The following is a 22496-nucleotide window of genomic DNA, read 5'->3' as shown; positions in this document are numbered from 1 at the left end:
CCAGAGATAACTCTGATATGTGTAGCTTGTATCACATTTCCATATATCACATTAACAGCACGAAGAAGAAAAATAATATGATTATTTCAATAGATGCAGGGAAAACATTTGATAAAATTAAACAACTCATGATAAAAAATTCCAGTAAACTAAAATTAGGAGACTTCACTAGTCTGATAAAGATTATCTACATAAAGGCTACAGCCTAAATGATATTTAATGATCCCCCTGAGATTAAGAATGAGACACAGGACTTTCCTGGTGGCACAGTGGTTAAGAATCCTCCTGCCAATGCAGGGGACGTAGGTTCAATCCCTGGTCCAGGAAGATCCCACATACCATGGAGCAACTAAGCCCGTGCGCCACAACTACTGAGCCTGTGCTCTAGAGCCTGCGAGCCACAACTACTGAGCCTGTGCACCACAACTACTGAAGCTTGCGCGCCTAGAGCCCGTGCTCCGCAACAAGAGAAGCCACCGCAATGAGAAGCCCGTGCACCGCAACGAAGAGTAGCCCCCGCTCACCACAACGAGAGAAAGCCTGCGTGCAGCAACAAAGACCCAGCGCGGCCAAAAAAAAACATAAAACAATACTTGCTATTACCAGTTCTATTTGACTTTGTACTAGAGGTTCAAGCTAGTACAATAAGGCAAGAAAAGGAAATGAAAAGCAGAAAGATTGAAAATCAAGAAGTAAAACTTTCAAATTATTCACACAACAGGACTGTACATGTATACATGTACATGTGTACAGAAAAAACTTACAGATAAACTCTTAGAAATAATAAGTGAATTTAGATACAAGGTCAATTTACAAAAATTAATTGTATTTCTGTATACCTGTAACAATTAGGAAATTAAAATGTAAAAGATGATGCCATTTACAATAACAAAAACTACATCAAATACTTAGGAACAAATCATGTGAAAGATGTTGAAGGATTCTACGTAGAAAACTATAAAATATTATTGAGAGAAATAAAAGAAAACCTACATAAATGAGAGATATTACCATGTCATGGATTGGATGACTCAATATTAAATTGGGGATGTACATTCTCTCCAAACTGCCATATAGGTTCCATGAAATGCTAATCAAACCTGAGCCTTTTGGAGGACAGACTGATAAGTTATTTCTAAAGTGTATATGAAAATGCAAATAATCCAGAATACTTGAGCAAACTACTTGAACAGGCATGTCATAAAAGAGGCCAATAAGTATATGAAAAGATGCTCAACCTCACTAGTCATCAGGAAAATGGAAAATAAAAGTATTATGAGATGCCACTATAGACATTAGAATGGTTAATATTAAAAACACTGACAAAAATCAAGTGTTGGTGAGAATGTGGAGTAACTGGAACTCTTATACATTGCAGGTGGGAATGTAAATTACTACAGCCACCTAAGAAAATGTATTTGGCAGTATCCCTAAAAGTGTTAAGCAGTACCCACTAAAATAGGCAGCAACTCCTAGGTACAGAGTCAACAGAAATACATACTTATGTGCGCCAAAAACCATATACTATACAATGAAAGAAAACATTTTCAATCACAGCTCCTAAGTGCAAATAACCCCAATGTCCATAGAAAATAGATAAATTGTTCCATCCTCATACAGGAGAAGATGATACACCAATGAAAGTGAATAAACTACTACTACATACAACAATATGGAGGTAACTTACATAACATTCAGTCAAAGGAGCTGGACCTAACACCATGTACTGTATAGTGAATGATTACATTTGTATCGGTTCAAAACTAGGCAAACTAGCCTATGGTATTTAGAGTCGGGATACTGTTTACAGTACTTGTAGGGAGAAGGGAGTGAATAGTGATGAGGAGGGACCCTAAGAGAACATCTAATTTTGGGTCTGGATGTGTTCACTTTCATCAAACTTACGATTTATGCACTTTCCTGTATGTTTCATTTTTAGAGACTTAATTTAGAAAGTAAACGTTTTTCTCTTAAGAGTGTGAGGATTACCTAAAAGAATGGATCTTAAGCACCTGGTTCGTAGCATATGAATACTCAATTAGTTCCCTTCCTTTCATCTGATTAATATTCCCTGTCCCAACTGATGGATCTGTACTTCAACAGGTCACTTAGGGGAACAGGGGACTGGTGAGTAAGCCAGTTAACATTTGCAAATTCACCCAAGGAATGGCAGACACCTGGCCTCAGTGTGTTTAGGAAACAAGGGTTCTTGGCCAGGAGCTGGAAGTGGTGAAATGCAATAACATCTGTTCTTCGAGATTCCAAGGCGGAGTGGCCGCAGGGCGCCAGGTGAGAGCCCAGGTTGGAACTGGGATTGTACTAAACCACCCAGGAGCCCCCACGGTGCTGCTTACTCTCCCAGGAAGTGCGGGCTCCCATTACATCTCTCTTAGTTCCCGCACCAGGGATGGAATCCTCGTCCCCTGCATTGGAAGAGCAGAGTCTTAACAACTGGACCGCCAAGGACGTCCCCCCCATTACCTCTCTTTGCAGCCTGCTTCCCTCGCCCTTCGCCTTCTTGGGCCTGTTGGAGTGTCTGGGCCGGGCCGTGGCGCTTGAGTCTGGCACATCGCCAGCGCCCAGAAAATAGTGCTTGATTTTGTATTCTCTGAACCGCAAAAACACCTGCACCTGTCACCATCTGCAAATTCCAGCGCCTTGGGGGAGCTAAGAAAGTCTGCCTTAGACAACATGTACGCTTTAAGAATTTCATCAATAAGAAAGGAGGGAAGGAAGGGAGGGAGGGAGGAAGGAAGGAAGGAAGGAAGGAAGGAAGGAAGGAAGGAAGGAAGGAAAGGGCGTGGTCTTTAAGAATCTGCCTGCCGATGCAGCGGACGCGGGTTCGATCCCTGTTCCGGGAAAATCCCATATGCCGGGGAGCAACTAAGCTCCTGCGGCACCACTCCTGAGCCTGCGCTCTAGAGCCCGCGAGCCACAACTACTGAAGCCCGCGCGTCTAGAGCCCGTGCTCCCCAAGAAAAGAAGCCACCCCAATGAGAAGCCCGCGCCCTGAAACGAAGAGTAGTCCCTGCTCGCCGCAACTAGAGAAAGCCCCTGGGCAGCAACAAAGACCAAATGCAGCCAAAAATAAATAAAATAAATTTATTTAAAAAAAAAAAAAAGAGCGGAAAAGTGTACTTCTGCAGAAGCGGAGGCTCGATTTCCTACCTCCTTCTCGCTCCATCGCTCACACTCACCTCCTTCTCCCGGCGGGGAACCTGGGCGCATCTGGCAAATCAAACAGGCACCCACCGGCTGGAAGCACCTCGCCCTCCGGACAGCGCAGGGATTGAGGCGTCTTCCCGTGGGCGCAAGAGCCGGAGGTGGGAGGGTGCGGGGATGTGGAGAGGCACCGGGGTCCACCCGCGAGAACCATCGCTATCGTCCTTCTGGGCGTGGATCCCCGGGCTGAGTAGTTGCTGTCGTCGCTCGGTGCCCCCACCTCCGTGGCGACGCGGCCGGGTGGCGTCCCCAGCCGGACACAAGGAGCAGACACGGGCGGGAGGCTGGAGCGCGCTGGTGCCTCTACCAAGACACCCGCATGGAGGACGCGCGAGCTGGTACGGAGGCTCTGCCACCTCCTAGGGTAGATCCTCAAACACTCGCCTCTCCCCAGACCTCCGGGGTCTCATCCGCCCCGGATCTAGGAGGACGTGGACGGGGTGCGTCTGGCGCTGCCCCGCCCGCCCCTCTCCTGCCCCCGGCGTGGCCGCTTCCTAGCTCCAGACTCCGCAGAGACTTTCCCAGAAAGGCCAGCGTGGCGTCTCTAAGGGCGGGGCGACCCAGGCAGAGGACGGGTTGGGACCCGACCGGAGAGATCCAGATCAGATGTCACCACTTGCTTGCACCGGGAAGCACTGAATACTCAGAAAGGAGGGGGCATCTGAGTGATGGAAGTGGGGCTGCGGCAGCCTGGCGGGAGAAGCACTTTGGACAGATAGGTCCAAGGGCCCTCAGTCAGGCGCAGATCTCCCTATTTCCTGGACGTCCCTCCCGCTCCAGGTTCTGAGAGTAAGCACAGGTGGGTAATAGGAGCTGCAGAGGCACTTGCTGCGCTATAGATGTACGGACAACTTACACCGTACTTTCAGGTAGGATTTCATAATCTGTAAGGAGGAAAGAGATAATGAAAACAACCTCAATACAGTAAAATACCAAGTGCCACCGGCAGGGGGATACATTTGTCACCCCCTTCTATTTGGTTCTGCCAAAATGACACTTCGGCACTGACCTTTGAGGTTCTGAGGTCTGTGGGTTTCCCTCTTAGTGTTGAAGTTGAAAACAGAATCCATCGAAACACCAAGGTAATAGACTTCCTCGTGGTTCACAAAATCTTTCATAAAACATTTTATGAGATTTTCACAAAACATGGAAGATTTTCAAGGAAACAGCCACACCATGAGCCAAGGTTCTGGGACGCAAGCTAGGTAGGTGAGTTTTGGGTCTTGGGTATGAATAGCTCCCTGAGACCATTTTACCGTGGGTTGTGTTCCCACGGGGGCGGGGGTGGGGAATGGTTCAGGCGGTAGTGCGAGCGACGGGGAGCAGCAGATGAATTCCTTTGCTGGCTAGCCCGCTGCTCACTTCCAGTCCTGCGGCCAGGTTCCTAACAGGCCCTGGACCGGGTTGGGGACCCCTGCTCTAAGGCAGAGCCTGAGCCAGGGAGCAAGGGGGGCGCTGAAAGGTGGGTTGAGGATGCTCCCTGGGGTCTGGGAAGGGAAAGTGTTAGGACTCAGTTCAGGATTTACTGGACTGCTCCTACGGAGTTGGTAGTTGTTTTTTAAAAAAGTGCCTGTGATACAATCCCCAGAACACCTACCCACCCACCCAAAGAGCACAGTTCCCGTGCCATTCTGCTTTCTTCCATTTAGTCCCTCTTGGAAATCCACCACCAAGCTTGGGGACTTCACCCCAGCGAAACTGTAAGTGTTGTCAGGTTTTCATGCAAGAGTCTTGCTCTAGTGTGAATAGCTGTGACTGATGGATGACTCATAACTATCCGTGGTTACCCGTTACACTGAGGCTGTAACCCCATTCTGCTTTCTGCACAACAAAGAAGTTTTGTAAACATACTCTTTAAAAAAAAGGTAATAGAGGTCATGGGAAAGAATGAAGGAGCTACTGCTGTCACCTGCAGGTGGCAGTGCAGGGTGCATGCTGGCTGGCACAAGGGGAACTGAGTCCCCATAGTTTCTTGGGGATGGATGAGTTCTGGGTGTTACACCAGTAGGGAAGGTCACCAGCGCTTCCTGGGTGAGAAATGTTCATTTAAATGAAACATAAACTCTCAAACTCTTAAGAAATTGAGCAGAAGCATAAGTTTTATTATCTCCATGCATGTGGGAGACAGGAAAGAACTCTTCTTCCTTCTGGCTCGAAAAAGCAAATTTGTAAGTGTATATCCCTTCCAGGAAAAAGGTGTCAATTTATTTATTTATTTTTAATTTTTTAAAAATTTATTTATTTATTTTTGGCTGTGTTGGGTCTTCGTTGCTGGGTGCAGGCTTCCTCTAGTTGCAGTGAGCAGGGGCTACTCTTCGTTGCGGTGCGTAGGCTTCTCATTGTCGTGGCTTCTCTTGTTGCGGAGCACGGGCTCTAGGTGTGCAGGCTTCAGCAGTTGTGGCACGTGGGCTCAGTAGTTGTGGCTTGCAGGCTCTAGAGCTCAGGCTCAGTAGTTGTGGCGCACGGGCTTAGTTGCTCCACATGTGGGATCTTCCTGGGCCAGGGCTCGAACCCGTGTCCCTTGCATTGGCAGGCAGATTCTTAACCACTGTGCCACCAGGGAAGCCCCCAAAGTGTCAATTTAAATGTTATCAGAGCTGTACATCATTTAGTTAACCGATCAGGATAACAGACTTTTTAGCAGTTAGTGATCACTTTCATAGGACACACCAACAGTCTCTGAATTCCAGGTGTTTATACAATTCTCCTTTGCCAGAATAGCATTTAGAAAGACAGCTTTCCCAAGCTGAGTGTTATCTGCTTTTTTTGCAGCTCTTAAGGGACAGGAAGACATTATCTGCTTATCTTGCTGATTTTTTTTTTCCCCACCTAGGTCTGTAATTTTCAGAGCCAAGCACTGCAGTTTCACTAGTTGTTTTGGAGAAAACGAATGCCAGATCCCCAAAACTCAAAAGTTAGAATGTGCAGGGAGAGGTCAGGATGGGATTTTTATTATTATTTGACTGTAGATCCTGCAGTGTTTTACATTCACAAGAGTGCCAAGAATCTGGGACTATAAAACACAGATTGTATCATAGACTCAGGTTATATGGGGGGAAAAGCTCCGAAATAGGAGACACACACATTGTCTACTACTTTCCAGATTATAAGAATTTTTATAAAATTAAAAAATCAAAGTTGCACAAGTACATGGTATTGAAAGTCAATAGTTCTACAAGGCTTATTATAAAATCAGCAGTCTCCTGTCCCACCCCTCTTCCTGCTCCCCAGAAACAATCACTTTAATGTTTCTTTTGGATATACCTTTCTGTAGGTGCAGTTTTGGGTTTCAAATGGGTATTAATCTATTTACTTCCTGAAGATTTAGTTCAATTACACTCCCTCCCTATCCTCCCCTCCCCCTATCCTGCCAATATGCTTATGTCAGCATTTTGGATTAGAACAATATTCAGTGTATACCTTATTATAACTTCTCACAACTGTGCTAGGTGATACACTATGTGTGCATTTCATTTCTTGTACAATTTTCTGCTTTGCTCAGGATTTATAATCATCTTACTTTTTAATTTTATATTTATCTAATTTATCTCCAAATTCTCTGCCTCATACAGGAAACTTTTTGTTGTTGCTGTTAATCTAATACATTAAGTATACTATCAATTAACATCAATTTTGTATCCTCAGGGCATATGACCCCTGAGCCCTTTGCCCTGGGATCCTGACTGGGGCCTCTCTAGGCTCACTCCCAGACTCTCCCTTCATGTGTATCCAGTTTTTTGGTTTTTGTTTTGTTTTGTTTTTCTTTTCCCTAGGGTTAGATCCTTGTTTCCTGCATTGAGCTGCTTGCAGAAGTATAGTGTGGGAACAGGGCCAGGGCAATGCTTGGGGCACCAGAGTTTCCCTGTATGTGCTTTAAAAATCTCTCCAATCCATTTAGTTTTTCAAATTTCTTGGTTTATACTTTGATGAAACAAAATCTCTCTTTATTTTTAGAAAAAATGTCACCTATCACCAAATTATTAATGTTTCTTTAAGCCTAAAGGGATAAGAGATAGTGATATAGTCTGCTGACATTCCTTTGACAAACAAGACCCAAGACCTTTTATGCATGGAAGAGAGCTTCCAGTTTGAATATAGTTACTTTACCAATGAACTAACATGAAATCTGTTTAAACTAAAGGTTCCAATACATGGGAAAAAACTTTAATGCTTTGAAGGCTAGATGTTTCAAACGGGACTTTTTTTTCCCCTAGTAGTTCCACTATACTTTTTTTATTTGGCCGTGCCAGACGGCTTGCGGGATCCTAGTTCCCAATCAAGGATTGAACCCTGGCCCTCGGAAGTGAAAGTGTGCAGTCCCAACCACTGGACCACCAGGGAATTCCCTATTGTTTTGTTTTGTTTTTCTTTAATGGGACTTTTTCTAAATAATCTTCAAGCATCCTGTAGTACACAAGATGGTCACAAATATAACTCTTCACAAAGGGGAATTCTGTTAGACAAGTGTATGTGATTGTGAATGCTCTGGCCTTCATTTACCTACAGACTCTGAGAATTTACCCACCGTGATATCCTGACACCCACTACCTTCTTCTGAACCAGCCTCTTCAAGGTCACTGATGATGTACAGTTTTCTCTATACAGTTTACCAGTGTCATTACATTGCTCTGCTCCTTACCAGGCACTTGACACCCCACCTTGAAACACCCACATCCCTGGGTTTCCTTGATATAACTCTTACAGTGTCTTGTTCATTTTTTAAACTGTGTTAAAAAAAAAAACACATAAAATTTACTGTACAGTTCAGTAGTGTTAAGTATATTCACATTGTTGTGAAATAGACCACAGCTTTTTCATTTTGCAGAACTGAAACTCTATACCCATCAAGCAACTACTCCTCATTCCTCCCTCCCCCAGCCCCTGGCAGCCACTATTCTATTTCTGTCTCTATGAATTTGGCTACTCTAGGTACCTCGTATAAGTGGAATCATACAGTATTTGTCTTTTTGTGATTGGCTTATTTCACTTAGCATAATGTCATCAAGGTTCATCATGTTGGAGCATGTGACAGGATTTTCTTCCTTTTTAAAGCTGAATAATATTCCATTGTATGTATTTACCATGTTTTGTTTATTCATTCATCTGTTGATGGACACTTGGGTGTCCACTTCTACCTCCCAGCTATCGTAAACAGTGCTGCTATGAACATGAGTGTGTAAATACCTCTTCGAGATCTTGTTTTCAATTCTTTTGGGTATATACCCAGAAATGGGATTGCTGGATCACATGATAGTTTTAACTTTTTCAGGAACCTATATACTCTTTCTCATAGGACTGTACCATTTTACAGTCTCACAAACAATGCAAAAGGGTTCCAATTTCTCCGCATCCTCATCAACACTAGTTATTTTGTTTTGTTTTATTTTGGTTTTTTTCTGATAGTATCATCCTAATGGGTACGAGAAAGTACCGCATTGTGGTTTTGATTTGCATTTCTCTGATGCTCTGATGGTTAGTGATATGGAACATCTTATCATACGCTTGTTGGCCATTTGTATATCATCTTTGGAGAAATGTCCATTCAAGTCCTTTGTCCATTTTGAATCAGGTTATCTGATTTTTCTGTTGTTAAGTTGTTGAAGTCCTCTATATATTCTGGATATTAACCCCTTATCAGATATATGATTTGCAACCATTTTCTCCCAGTCTGTATGTTGTCTTTTCACTCTGTTGATTGTGTCCTTTGATACACAAAAGTTTTAAAGTTTAATATAGTCCCATTTGTCTATTTTTTGTTGTTGTTGCTGTCCTGTTCGTTTTATTCCCTAAGTATCTCCCAGATGTGCTCAAGTGTCTTCTTCTCCACTGCCACTAGTCTAGTCTAGGCCACCATCTCTCAACTGTATGGCTGCAATGACCCTCCTTTGCTTTTAGTTTTCCTTCCCCACATCTTCCCTCCACCCTGTGTTAATAATATGACACTTTAAAGTGTAGATTGGAACATGTCTCTTCCTTACCTAAAATCCTTCATAGAGGCATAACCTATGGCTTTGGGAACCTGTTGGTCTGAAAAACAATGGATCTTAAATCAAGGATAGGGAAATCCATCTTGAAGAAGTGAATCGTTTTTACATTTGTGTTCTCAGAATACTGTTAGATCTTTGATGACAGAATCAGGCTTGGCATATAGTAGCTATTCAATAGATTGCTGTTGAATGAAGTGAGTGAATGAGAAAATGATTGTTGAACATTTCTAAGATTATTGTCATTAAGTCAACAATTATTTACTAAATCATAATGCGCAGGGCTCTATGCTGTCTTCCTCAGGGGATGCAAAGTTTCTCTTTCCATGAACCTTACAATTCGTTCATTTATTCACTAAATATTTATTGAGAACCTACTATGTGGTAGATACTGTGGCAATGATGGGGATACAGTGTTGTACAATATAGACATAGTACCTGGCCTCATGGAGCTTTTGGTTTAGTAAGGAAGACACCCATGAAAACAATTACATAAATATTTATTTAATTAGAGTTTTTATAAGGGTTATTAATGAAAACCACAGGAATCTATGAGAACGTTTTATAGAAGGTCCTAATCTAGGGTTAGGGATGGTATATGTGGAGAGGGGTAGGGTGGGGAAATAAAGACATATATACCGAGGTACTTCCCTGGTGGTCCAGTGGTAAAGAATCCGCCTTACGATGTAGGGGACGCGGATTCAATAGCTGGTCTGGCAACTAAGCCCGCGCACCAAAACTACTGAGCTCGCATGCCTCAACTAGAGGGCCTGCATGTCGCAAATTACAGAGCCCACGTGCTCTGAAACCCATGCTCCACATCTACAGAGCCCACACGCCCTGAAGCCCGCGTGCCACAAGGAAGAGCTCGCACGCTGCAACGGAAGATCCCGCATGCCTCAACAAGGATCCCGCATGCCACAACTGGGACCCGACGCAGCCAAAAATAAATAAATAATAAATAAATCTTTAAAAAAAAATACACATATACTGGTAAGTATAGCAAAAAAATGAGGTAAGTTCCATCAGAACCTCAAGCAAAGCACTAATGAGACTGAGAGAGGAGAGCCATACTGAACAGAGAAATGAGTTCAAGATCCAAAACAACTCTTCTTTAATGGTGAATCTCTGGGCATGCAGCAAAAGCATGCAGCAAAGGCAGTAGTCTAGGCAAGGAAGAGGATGCATCTTTGCCCAATGTCCTCTAAATTCTACAAGCCTCACTTGGGAGCTTGTCAGAAATGCAGACTCTCAGGCCCAATTCCAAAACTACTGAGTCAGAACCTGCAGGTCTAACAAGATCCCCAGGTGATTCATACAGACCTTAAAGATACCAGAATGAATGAAGATATCATGTTAGAAGACTGTAATACATTTTGCACCTCCGTCAACAAGAGGAAGTTCTGCCGTGGAGCACTGTACCACCGAGGTGGTTTTTTGACCTTTACCGGGTATAGCACACAGAGGAAGAGCATTTGTTAGGTAAAGTCAGTTTCATTCAGTTTCATTATCATTATTTTTTCATATGTGCCTCACTTTTATCTTTTTTATTTTTAAATGAATACACCTTATTTTTTAGAGCAGTTTTAGATTCTTAACAAAATTGAGCAGAAAATACAGAGAGTATGTCCTGTCACCACACACATACGACCTCTTCCCACTATGGATTTTCTGCACCACAGTGGTACATTTCTTACAATCGATGAACCTACACTGACACATTATCATCATCCAAGGTCCATAGTTTACATTAGGGTTCACTCTTGGGAGCTGAACAGTCTATGGGTCTGAACAAATGTATAATGACATGTGTCCACCATTATAGTATCATACAGAGTGGTTTCACTGCCCTAAAAATCCTCTGAGATCATTTCTTCATCTTTAACAAGTACAGCACGTGCAGAAATCACTGGTTGGGTAAAGTCAGTTTTTGTTTCAGAGAGAATTCAGAATTTCTTTTAGCTGGTGATGAAACTGACCACGTTTTGCTTCAGAACCTCAGAACAGAAGGAAGCATGTAAGCTCAGAGGAAAGAGAGGGCCAGGGAAGGGAGAATTTATTTCAAACTCATCTGCTTGTGCTCCCTCATAAGCTTGGTCCTTTTTGTTCGACTTCCAACCACTGCTCTTTCAAATTTGGTATTACCTTGGAATTATTTTCTTCTCCCTGAAGTAGTTCAGAAGTTAAAGCTGCAATCACCTTCAATCCAGTTGTACCACAAATCAAGTTCACTTGCTTTGGCTTTTTGAAACTCATTTTTAAAATGAGTACTTCTTTTTAAAGTGAATTTCAGAGTGAATCTCTTCACATTTGACAGGGTGCAAGTGGAATCACCTTATAAAGTATTCTTTGTGCGCATTCATCATGTATTATATATTTTAGCTGAGTTTTAATTTTCAGCTTATTAAAAAGTTGTTCAAATTTAAGTCTGAATTCAAGGTACAAGGAGCACTAACATCCACATGTCCCTACCACATGCCAGTGTGTTCACGGTTAGTTCATTCAGTCTTCCCAGCAACTCTGAGAGGTGGGTCTGTATTGTCTATGGTAAAAAGAGTGAAGCTCAAAGAAGTCAGATAACTTTCCCACAGCTTCCCAGGGCAGAAACAGTCTGACTCCAAGGACCATGGTCTTTCCACTGCAGCCAACTGTCTAGTGCTTACAGACCCCATTTTAAAGAGATGCTGTAAACCTGTAAGTTGTGTATTTGCTGAAGACACTATCTGCTATAACATGTCTTTCTTTCCCTTGCAAAGGGAATCGTGTGGTAAACAACCAATCAGCCCCCAATGCTACCTAGCCATCCCAGGGCAAAACTATGATGGTCTGTAACAAAGTAGATTTAAGAAGAATACAAATGATACACACCACAAGGACTCAAAAAGGAAACTGTAATATACATTGTTTATGTTAATTAATAGCATTCTGAACCAAATTTTTACTAAAGCCTCTACTGTAACAGAGCATTAAAACTTATTTACAAAGTTTCCACTGCTGTTGAATCTAATTCCAGCTCGTTTTTAAAGTTAACATGAGAAGGATGAGCTCATAAAATGCCCCAAAGTCATCACATATATACTTTTATACTAGGTCACCCTAAACTCTGGGGAATATATACTTCACAACTCTGAGACAACAGTAAATGATATTTTTTCCTCACTAAAAAAAGCCATAAAATTGATGTTGTAGTCCTAACTTGAAGCATCTCTGTACTTCCATGGAAAAACACAACGGGTATAAAATGTTTTTATACAGAACTGTGGTGTGTGTGTGTGTGTGTGTTTTCAGGAAATTAACTGATATATCACTATCTCTCCTAAAATATGTGTTTTTATAATTTTGTGAGAGGTAGAGGAGTTTTCATCCTTCAGATTTCATCTAAGAATTTGATTTCCCAATTGTTTTGCTAGTAGGAAATTACCACTACTTTAAAATTAGAGAATGACCTGAAAATTCACTAACTAGTAAAAACATACAGGTAAAAAATAAGACAAAATGGGGCTTCCCTGGTGGCGCAGTGGTTGAGAGTCTGCCTGCCAATGCAGGGGACACGGGTTCGAGCCCTGGTCTGGGAAGATCCCACATGCCGCGGAGCAACAAAGCCCGTGAGCCACAACTACTGAGCCTGTGCGTCTGGAGGCTGTGCCCCGCAACAAGAGAGGCCGCGACAGTGAGAGGCCCGCGCACCGTGATGAAGAGTGGCCCCCGCTCGCCGCAACTAGAGAAAGCCCGCGCACAGAAACGAAGACCCAAAGCAGCCAAAAATAAACAAAACAAATAAAGTGGACAATAAGGTTGTTTTTATAAAAAAAAAAGACAAAATGAAGATGTAAAAGAGTCAACTGAGATTGAAGAAGATAATGAAAATAACATTCCTCCTTAGTTTATGAGAAATGTGCTGTATTAATCACTCGTCACTGCATTGATGGGAAGATATTCAGTAATTAATAATAATAACACAACCACCATGACATTTTTTTAATTATTTATTTATTTATTTATTTATTTATTTATGGCTGTGTTGGGTCTGCGTTTCTGTGCGAGGGCTTTCTCCAGTTGTGGCAAGCAGGGGCCACTCTTCATCGCGGTGCGCGGGCCTCTCACTATCGCGGCCTCTCTTGTTGTGGAGCACAGGCTCCAGATGCGCAGGCTCAGCAATTGTGGCTCACGGGCCTAGTCGCTCCGTGGCATGTGGGATCTTCCCAGACCAGGGCTCGAACCCGTGTCCCCTGCATTAGGCAGGCAGATTCTCAACCACTGCGCCACCAGGGCAGCCCCTCACCATGACAATTTTAATAATACAGCCGCAGCTATCATCTATTGAGCACCTATTGTGTGCAAGGTTCTTAGACCCATTATCTCTTAAATTCTACCATAGCCCTATGAAGGAAGCATCTCTAGATAAGCAACATGAGGGCTTTAAAGAGAGATTAGTTTGCCCATGTCCTGTCCATGTGGAACTCTAGCTTAGTCTGACTCAAGTATATACTCATAAGCACTGCTACCTTGTCTTTTTCATAGTTAGCCTTTAAAAAAAATGCTTTTTCAAAAACTTTCAAAAAGAAAATCTGTGTTTTGTGGTAGTCTGTTTACGTTAGTGACCCCCAGTGGGCTAAGTATTCATGGTTTTGGGCAGTTTCCTCCTCTTGAATATCTGGGCTGGGCTCATGACTGGCCTTAATCAACATAATGAGGTAGAAATGACACTGGGTCAGGTCTGGGCCTCAGCCTTAAGAAGTCTGGCAACTTCTCCTTTTGTGCTCTTGAGAGATCTGAGCTGTCACACGGGAAGTACGGCTACCCACCTGGAGAGCCCACATGGAGAGAGAAAAAGGCCCAGTCAAACCAGTGTCCCAGCTGCTTCCTGCTCCTATCCATTCCCTCCAAGGTACCAGCCACGTGGGCGAAACACTGTCTTGGATGTCCCAGCCCGGGCCACTTTCCATCTCCTTTAAAATATGTGCCTTCATGACTTTGGGGTAACAAGGGAGACCAGCAGAAGAACTGCCAGCTGAGACCCACTCAACTGACAGAATTATGAGCAGAGAGAATGGTTTTGGTTTAATCCACTAAGTTTTGGGGTGCTTTGTTATTAACAAACACTGAAATAGAAATTCACCCCTGGAATTGAGGTACTGATGTAACAAAAATCTAAAACATGTGTCATCGGCTTTGAGACCAGCTGAGGCTTAAGGCGGTCAAAGTGATCTGGCAGTCACAGAACCAGGAAACGGCCGAGTCAGAACTTGAATCTTGGTCTCTCTCTCTTTCTACACTTCATTATCTTAAGCCAAAAAGACCACTTCTCCCCAGTGGCGAGCAAATGCAATTGTAGCCCTCTATGTCAGTGTCACACATGATTCACTTCATCATTTACTTTTTTTTCTTTACTTGCACAATGGTACATTTTCCTCAAGGAAATCATATGATTCTTGAGGGCAGGAAGTTGTTCTTTGATGTCTTTTGTATTTCACATAGTAGTTAGAAAATTTGGAAACTAACACAACATTGTAAATCAACTATACTCTAATAAAAATTTTTAGAAAAATAAATAAAAGAGACCTAGAGGTCCAAAAGAAAATTTGGGGCCACAAAATCCCCCCCATCCCCTATGTATTCTGCATCAGCTACATAAAGCTATTCACCACTCCCCATGTAGTTTGGGACCTCTGTGACTATGAACAATGTTCTTTGTGCCTCTGATGCTGTGCTCACCTTGCTCACCTAAGAACTCCTCATCCTTCAAGGGTCAGTTCCCACATGGTCTTTGAAAAACAGCTCTTGGCATGTTAGTCGGCCCTCATGAAGAACAAACTCTCAATCACAGGATACAAACTGTCCATGCACCTAGAACTGTCTGTTATGAGTTGAGTTTTGTTGGACCCACCAAGTCCTAAAGTTGGATGGGCCCAGCAGCTGTTCATCGAAAGACAGAAATGGCACATGCAAATTGAGCCTGAGCAGAACCACAGGGCACAAGTAAGCTGCATGAACAGGTAGCCCAGATCCCACCTCTCTACCTGATGTCACCCACCACATTTGAACTAGTTTGCACCCATGGCTGTATGGGGGTTGGAGGAGTAACCAATACAACTGGATGAAAGAAGAGGAAAAGGCTCAAGCCTCAGATCAAGAAAATATGTGTAAGGTGCCTGCTACCTTGTAGGCAATCAGCAAATTATTAATACTTTCTTTGCTTTGTTTTACTTCACTTACTTTTTTTTTTAAGGTTTATTTATTATTTATTAATTTAGTGTTTTGTTTTTGTTTTTGACCATGTCAGGTCTTAGTTGTGGCACTTGGGATCTTTGTTGAGGCGTGTGGGATCTTTCGTTGTGGCGTGTGGGCTTCTTTCTAGTTGTGGCATGTGGGCTCCAGGGTGCGTGGGTTCTGTAGTTGTGTAGCGCGGGTCCCAGAGCACATGGGCTCTGTAGTTTGCAGCACGCAGGCTCTCTAGTTGAGGTGCACAAGCTCAGTAGTTGTGGTGCGTGGGCTTAGTTGCCCCGCGGCATGTGGGATCCTAGTTCCCTGACCAGGGATCGAACCCACGTCCCCTGAATTGTAAGGCAGATTCTTTACCACTAGACCACCAGGAAAGTCCCTATTCCACTTACTTTTAAATTTAATAAGTGAGTAATTAATCCATTCTTCTTAAAAATAGGACATTACAATTAGACCTAAAGACCCTTTGACTCTAACTCCAATCATATGTCCCCTACTCCCACTCCTCAGTCCCCCATCACACGCACATTTTTTTCAGTTTGGTGTACATGAGATCTTTAAAATTTTATGTATATATGTACCTATATAAATTGTGGAGAATAGGTTTGGGTGTTTTCTTCACATATATGTTAAATATACATATTTGTCAACTTGCTTTTTAAGACTCAATTATATGTATTTGATTATGTATGTATGTATGTATGTATGTATGCAAAACATATATACAACCTTTTGTTGTAGAAATTTTCAGATGAACATGAAAGTAGAGATAATAACATAGTGAACTCCCATATATTCATCACTCAGCTTCAACAATTATCAACATTTTTTCCAATTACTTAATTTCCACCCAGCTTTGTTTTCTAGATTATTTTAAAGCAAATTCTAGACAGTATATCATTTTACTTATATATTGATACATTACAGCATATATCTCCAACAGATAAGAACCTTTAAAAACGTATAACCACTATGCCGTTATCACACTATACAAAATTGATAATAATTTCTTATTATAATCCAATACCTAATCAGTCACTGTCAGAGTTCCCTGTCACAAGTTTTGTTTTGTTATATTTTGTTTGTTTAAATCAGGATCCAAACAAGGTCCACATACTGCATTTAGTTGATAGGTGACTTTTAAGTCTCTCTTAATCTATAGCATTAACCCTCCCTTTTCTCTCCAGTTATTTGTTGAAAAATCCTGTTCATTTATCCTGTTGAATTTCCTACATTCATGATTCAGTTGATTGCCTCCTCATGGTGCCATTTAATTTCTTCCTCAATGCCTGTGTTTCACCTAACCTGGCAATTAGATCTATAGGACTGAATACTTTTAGGTTCATTGATGTGTGTGTGTTGAGGGGGAGGCCATTTGCTAGAAGACCTCCTAGGTGGTGTTGCATATTTGCTAATGTACATAATGTCTCATAATAACCTCTGACTGGTGAGCAGATTGAGGTGCTGTCATTCTGATGCATCTATTATAAAGTTTCCCATCAATCTTTCACCTAGTGAAGTGGTTGGTCCTTAGCCTTGGCTGCACATTTGGAATCACCTGGGGATCTTTACAGTCAACTCAGAGGTTCTTATTGACTTGGTCTAGAGTGCAGCCTACACACTAAGACTTTTAATATGTCTCCTGGGCAGCCAAGGTATAGAACCACTATCCTGGTAGTTTCAGCATCCATTGGTGATTGTTACTGAGATTCATCATTTCACTAGGGCTTGCAAAATGGTGGTTTTTCCTAATTCCATCATTTTTTTCTGAGTTTATTACTAGACATTTTTCTGTGCAAAACGTTCCTCATCATCTCTTTGGTTGCCCTGAAATAGAATTCATACAGGAAAGGAGTATAAACGCTTAATCATTTCCCTTTGTCAATTTTCGAAATGACGATTTAGTGCCCTAGCATGAATTCACAAAGGTGAACAACGACATGTTTTAAAAAGTGTGAATATGAACTCATAGATTTTTATATATGAAAGGAATTTGAAATTGTAGAGGAAATGTTATTTCCCTTTGGTTTCTTTTATTTTTTTCTTTGCATTTTATTTATTTATTTATACAGCAGGTTCTTACTAGTCATCAATTTTATACACATCAGTGTATACATGTCAATCCCAATCGCCCAATTCATCACACCACCCCCCCACCACCCCCACCACTTTCCCCCCTTGGTGTCCATACGTTTGTTCTCTACATCTGTGTCTCAATTTCTGCCCTGCAAACCGGTTGACCTGTACCATTTTTCTAGGTTCCACATATATGCGTTAATATACGGTATTTGTTTTTCTTTCTGACTTACGTCACTCTGTATGGCAGTCTCTAGATTCATCCACATCTCAACAAATGACCCAATTTCGTTCCTTTTTATGGCTGAGTAATATTCCATTGTATGTATGTACCACATCTTCTTTATCCATTCATCTGTCGATGGCCATTTAGGTTGCTTCCATGACCTGGCTATTGCAAACAGTGCTGCAATGAACACTGGGGTGCATGTATCTTTTTTTTTTTTTTTTTTACGTCTTTATTGAAGTATAATTGCTTTACAATGGTGTGTTAGCTTCTGCTTTATAACAAAGTGAATCAGTTATACATATACAATATGTTCCCATTTCTCTTCCCTCTTGCATCTCCCTCCCTCCCACCCTCGCATGTATCTTTTTGAATTATGGTTTTCTCTGGGTATATGCCAGTAGTGGGATTGCTGGATCATACGGTAATTTTATTTTTACTTTTTAAAGGAACCTCCATACTGTTCTCCATAGTGGCTGTATCAATTTACGTTCCCACCAACAGTGCAAGACGGTTCCCTTTTCTCCACACCCTCTACAGCATTTGTTGTTTGTAAATTTTCTGATGATGCCCATTCTAACTGGTGTGAGGTGGTACCTCATTGTAGTTTTCATTAGCTTTTCTCTAATAATTAGTGATGTTGAGCAGCTTTTCATGTGCTTCTTGGCCATCTGTATGTCTTTTTTGGAGAACTGTCTATTTAGGTCTTCTGCCCATTTTTGGATTGGGTTGTTTGTTTTTTTAATATTGAGCTGCATGAGCTGTTTATATATTTTGGAGATTAATCCTTTGTCCATTGATTCGTTTGCAAATATTTTCTCCCATTCTGAGGGTTGTCTTTTCATCTTGTTTACGGCTTCCTTTGCTGTGCAAAAGCTGTGAAGTTTCATGAGGTCCCATTTGTTTATTTTTGTTTTTACTTCCATTACTCTAGGAGGTGGATTAAAAAATATCTTGCTGTGATTTATATCTAAGAGTGTTTTTCCTATGTTTTCCTCTAAGAGTTTTATGGTCTCTGGTCTTATATTTAGGTCTCTAATCCATTTTGAGTTTATTTTTGTGTATGGTGTTAGGGAGTGTTCTAATTTCATTCTTTTACATGTAGTTGTCCAGTTTTCCCAGCACCACTTACTGAAAAGACTGTCTTTTCTCCATTGTATATCCTTGCCTCCTCTGTCACAGATTAGTTGACCATAGGTGCGTGGGTTTATCTCTGGGCTTTCTATCCTGTTCCATTGATCTATAGTTGTTTTTGTGCCAGCACCATATTGTCTTGATTACTGTAGCTTTGTAGTATAGTCAGAAGTCAGGGAGTCTCATTCCTCCAGCTTCGCTTCTTTCCCTCAAGACTACTTTGGCTATTCGGGGTCTTTTGTGTCTCCATACAAATTTTAAGATTATTTGTTCTAGTTCTGTAAAAAATGCCATTGGTAATTTGATAGAGATTGCACTGAATCTGTAGATTGCTTTGGGTAGTATAGTCATTTTCACAATATTGATTCTTCCAATCCAAGAACATGGTATATCTCTCCATCTGTTGGTATCATCTTTAATTTCTTTCATCAGTGTCTTATAGTTTTCTGCATACAGGTCTTTTGTCTCCCTAGGTAGGTTTATCCCTAGGTATTTTATTCTTTTTGTTGCAATGGTAAATGGGAGTGTTTCCTTAATATTTCTTTCAGATTTTTCATCATTAGTATATAGGAATGCAAGAGGTTTCTGTGCATTAATTTTGTATCCTGCAACTTTACCAAATTCATTGATTAGCTCTAGTAGTTTTCTGGTGGCATCTTTAGGATTATCTACGTATAGTATCATGTCATCTGCAAACAGTGACAGTCTTACTTCTTTTCCGATTTGTATTCTTTTTATTTCTTTTTCTTCTCTGATTGCCATGGCTAGGACTTCCAAAACTATGTTGAACAACCCTGGTGAGAGTGGATATCCTTGTCTTGTTCCTGATCTTAGAGGAAATGCTTTCAGTTTTTCACCATTGAGAATGATGTTTGCTGTGGGTTTGTCATATATGGCCTTTATTATGTTGAGGTAGGTTCCCTCTATGCCCACTTTCTGGAGGGTTTTTATCATAAATGGGTGTTGAATTTTGTCAAAAGCTTTTTCTCCATTTATTGAGATGATCATATGGTTTTTATTCTTCAATTTGTTAATATGGTGTATCACATTGATTGATTTGCGTATATTGAAGAATCCTTGTATTCCTGGGATAAATCCCACTTGATCATGGTGTATGATCCTTTTAATGTGTTGTTGGAGTCTGCCTGCTAGTATTTTGTTGAGGATTTTTGCATCTATATTCATCAGTGATACTGGTCTGTAATATTCTTTTTTTGTAGTATCTTTGTTTGGTTTTGGTATCAGGGTGATGGTGGCCTCATAGAATGAGTTTGGGAGTGTTCCTTCCTCTGCAATTTTTGGAAGAGGTTGAGAAGGATGGGTGTTAGCTCTTCTCTAAATGTTTGATAGAATTCACCTGTGAAGCCATCTGGTCCTGGACTTCCGTTTGTTGGAAGACTTTTAATCACAGTTTCAATTTCATTACTTGTGATTGGTCTGTTCATATTTTCTGTTTCTTCCTGATTCAGTCTTGGAAGGTTATACCTTTCTAAGAATTTGTCCATTTCTTCCAGGTTGTCCATTTTATTGGCACAGAGTTGCTTGTAGTAGTCTGTTAGGGTGCTTTGTATCTCTGCGGTGTCTGTTGTAACTTCTTTCTCATTTCTAATTTTATTGATTTGAGTCCTCTCCCTCTTTTTCTTGATGAGTCTGGCTAATGGTTTATCAATTTTGTTTATCTTCTCAAAGGACCAGCTTTTAGTTTTATTGACCTTTGCTACTGTTTTCTTTGTTTCTATTTCATTTATTTCTGCTCTGATCTTTATGGTTTCTTTCCTTCTGCTAACTTTGGGTTTTGTTTGTTCTTCTTTCTCTAGCGCCTTTAGGTGTAAGGTTAGATTGTTTATTTGAAATTTTTTTGTTTCTTGAGGTAGGCTTGTATAGCTATAAACTTCCCTCTTAGAACCGCTTTTGCTGCATCCCAGAGGTTTTGGATCGTCGTGTTTTCATTGTCATTTGTCTCTACGTATTTTTTGATTTCCTCTTTGAATTCCTCAGAGATCTCTTGGTTATTTAGTAACGTATTGTTTAACCTCCATGTGTTTGTGTTTTTTACGTTTGTTTCCCTGTAATTCATTTCTAATCTCATAGCATTGTGGTCAGAAAAGATACCTGATATGATTTCGATTTTCTTAAATTTATTGAGGCTTGATCTGTGACCCAAGATGTGATGTATCCTGGAGAATGTTCCGTGCGCACTTGAGAAGAAAGTTCAATCTGTTTTTGGATGGAATGTCCTATAAATATCAATTAAAGCTATCTGGTCTATTGTGTCATTTAAAGCTTCTGTTTCCTTTTTAATTTTCTGTTTGGATGATCTGTCCATTGGTGTAAGTGAGGTGTTAGAAGTCCCCCACTATTACTGTGTTACTGTCAATTTCCTCTTTTATAGCTGTTAGCAGTTGCCTTATGTATTGAGGTGCTCCTATGTTGGGTGCATATATATTTATAATTGTTATATGTTCTTCTTGGATTGATCCCTTGATCATTATGTAGTGTCCTTCCTTGTCTCTTGTAACATTCCTTATTTTAAAGTCTATTTTATCTGATATGAGTATTGCTACTCCAGCTTTCTTTTGATTCCCATTTGCATGGAGTATCTTTTTCCATCCCCTCACTTTCAGTCTGTATGTGTCCCTAGGTCTGAAGTGGGTCTCTTGTAGACAGAATATAGATGGGTCTTGTTTTTGTATCCATTCAGCAAGCCTGTGTCTTTCGGTTGGAGCATTTAATCCATTCACGTTTAAGGTAATTATCAATATGTATGTTCCTATGACCATTTTCTTAATTGTTTTGGGTTTGTTTTTGTAGGTCCTTTTCTTCTCTTGTGTTTCCCACTTAAAGAAGTTCCTTTAGTATTTGTTGTAGAGCTGGCTTGGTGGTGCTGAATTCTCTTAGCTGTTGCTTGTCTGTAAAGCTTTTGATTTCTCCATCGAATCTGAATGAGATCCTTGCCGGGTAGAGTAATCTTCGTTGTAGGTTCTTCCCTTTCATCACTTTAAGTATATCATGCCACTCCCTTCTGACTTGTAGAGTTTCTGCTGAGAAATCAGCTGTTAACCTTATGGGAGTTCCCTTGTATGTTATTTGTCGTTTTTCCCTTGCTGCTTTCAATAATTTTTCTGTCTTTAATTTTTGCCAATTTGATTACTATGTGTCTCGGCGTGTTTCTCCTTGGGTTTATCCTGCATGGGACTCGCTGTGCTTCCTGGACTTCGGTGGCTACTTCCTTTCCCATGTTAGGGAAGTTTTCAACTATAATCTCTTCAAATATTTTCTCGGGTCCTTTCTCTCTCTCTTCTCCTTCTGAGACCCCTAAAATGCGAACGTTGTTGCGTTTAATGTTGTCCCAGAGGTCTCTTAGGCTGTCTTCATTTCTTTTCATTCTTTTTTCTTTAGTCTGTTCCGCAGCAGTGAATTCCACCATTCTGTCTTCCAGTTCACTTATCCGTTCTTCTGCCTCAGTTATTCTGCTATTGATTCCTTCTAGTGTAGTTTTCATTTGGGTTATTGTATTGTTCATCTGTTTGTTCTTTAATTCTTCTAGGTCTTTGTTAAACATTTCTTGCATCTTCTCGACCTTTGCCTCCATTCTTTTTCCAAGGTCCTGGATCATCTTCACTATCATTATT

General features: G+C 41.1%; 1 protein-coding gene across 1 annotated transcript in view; it reads right to left on the bottom strand.

The window, feature by feature from the left end:
* The window catches only part of NLE1 (notchless homolog 1), an 86756-nt gene that overhangs the window by 41341 nt on the left and 22919 nt on the right, over nucleotides 1-22496 (bottom strand). The window lies entirely within an intron of this gene.

Source organism: Balaenoptera physalus (assembly GCF_965194825.1).
Source record: "Balaenoptera physalus genome assembly, chromosome: 20".
NCBI lineage: Eukaryota > Metazoa > Chordata > Mammalia > Artiodactyla > Balaenopteridae > Balaenoptera > Balaenoptera physalus.
The sequence above is the reverse complement of the archived record's forward strand: the minus strand, read 5'-3'. Positions and strand labels throughout refer to the sequence as shown.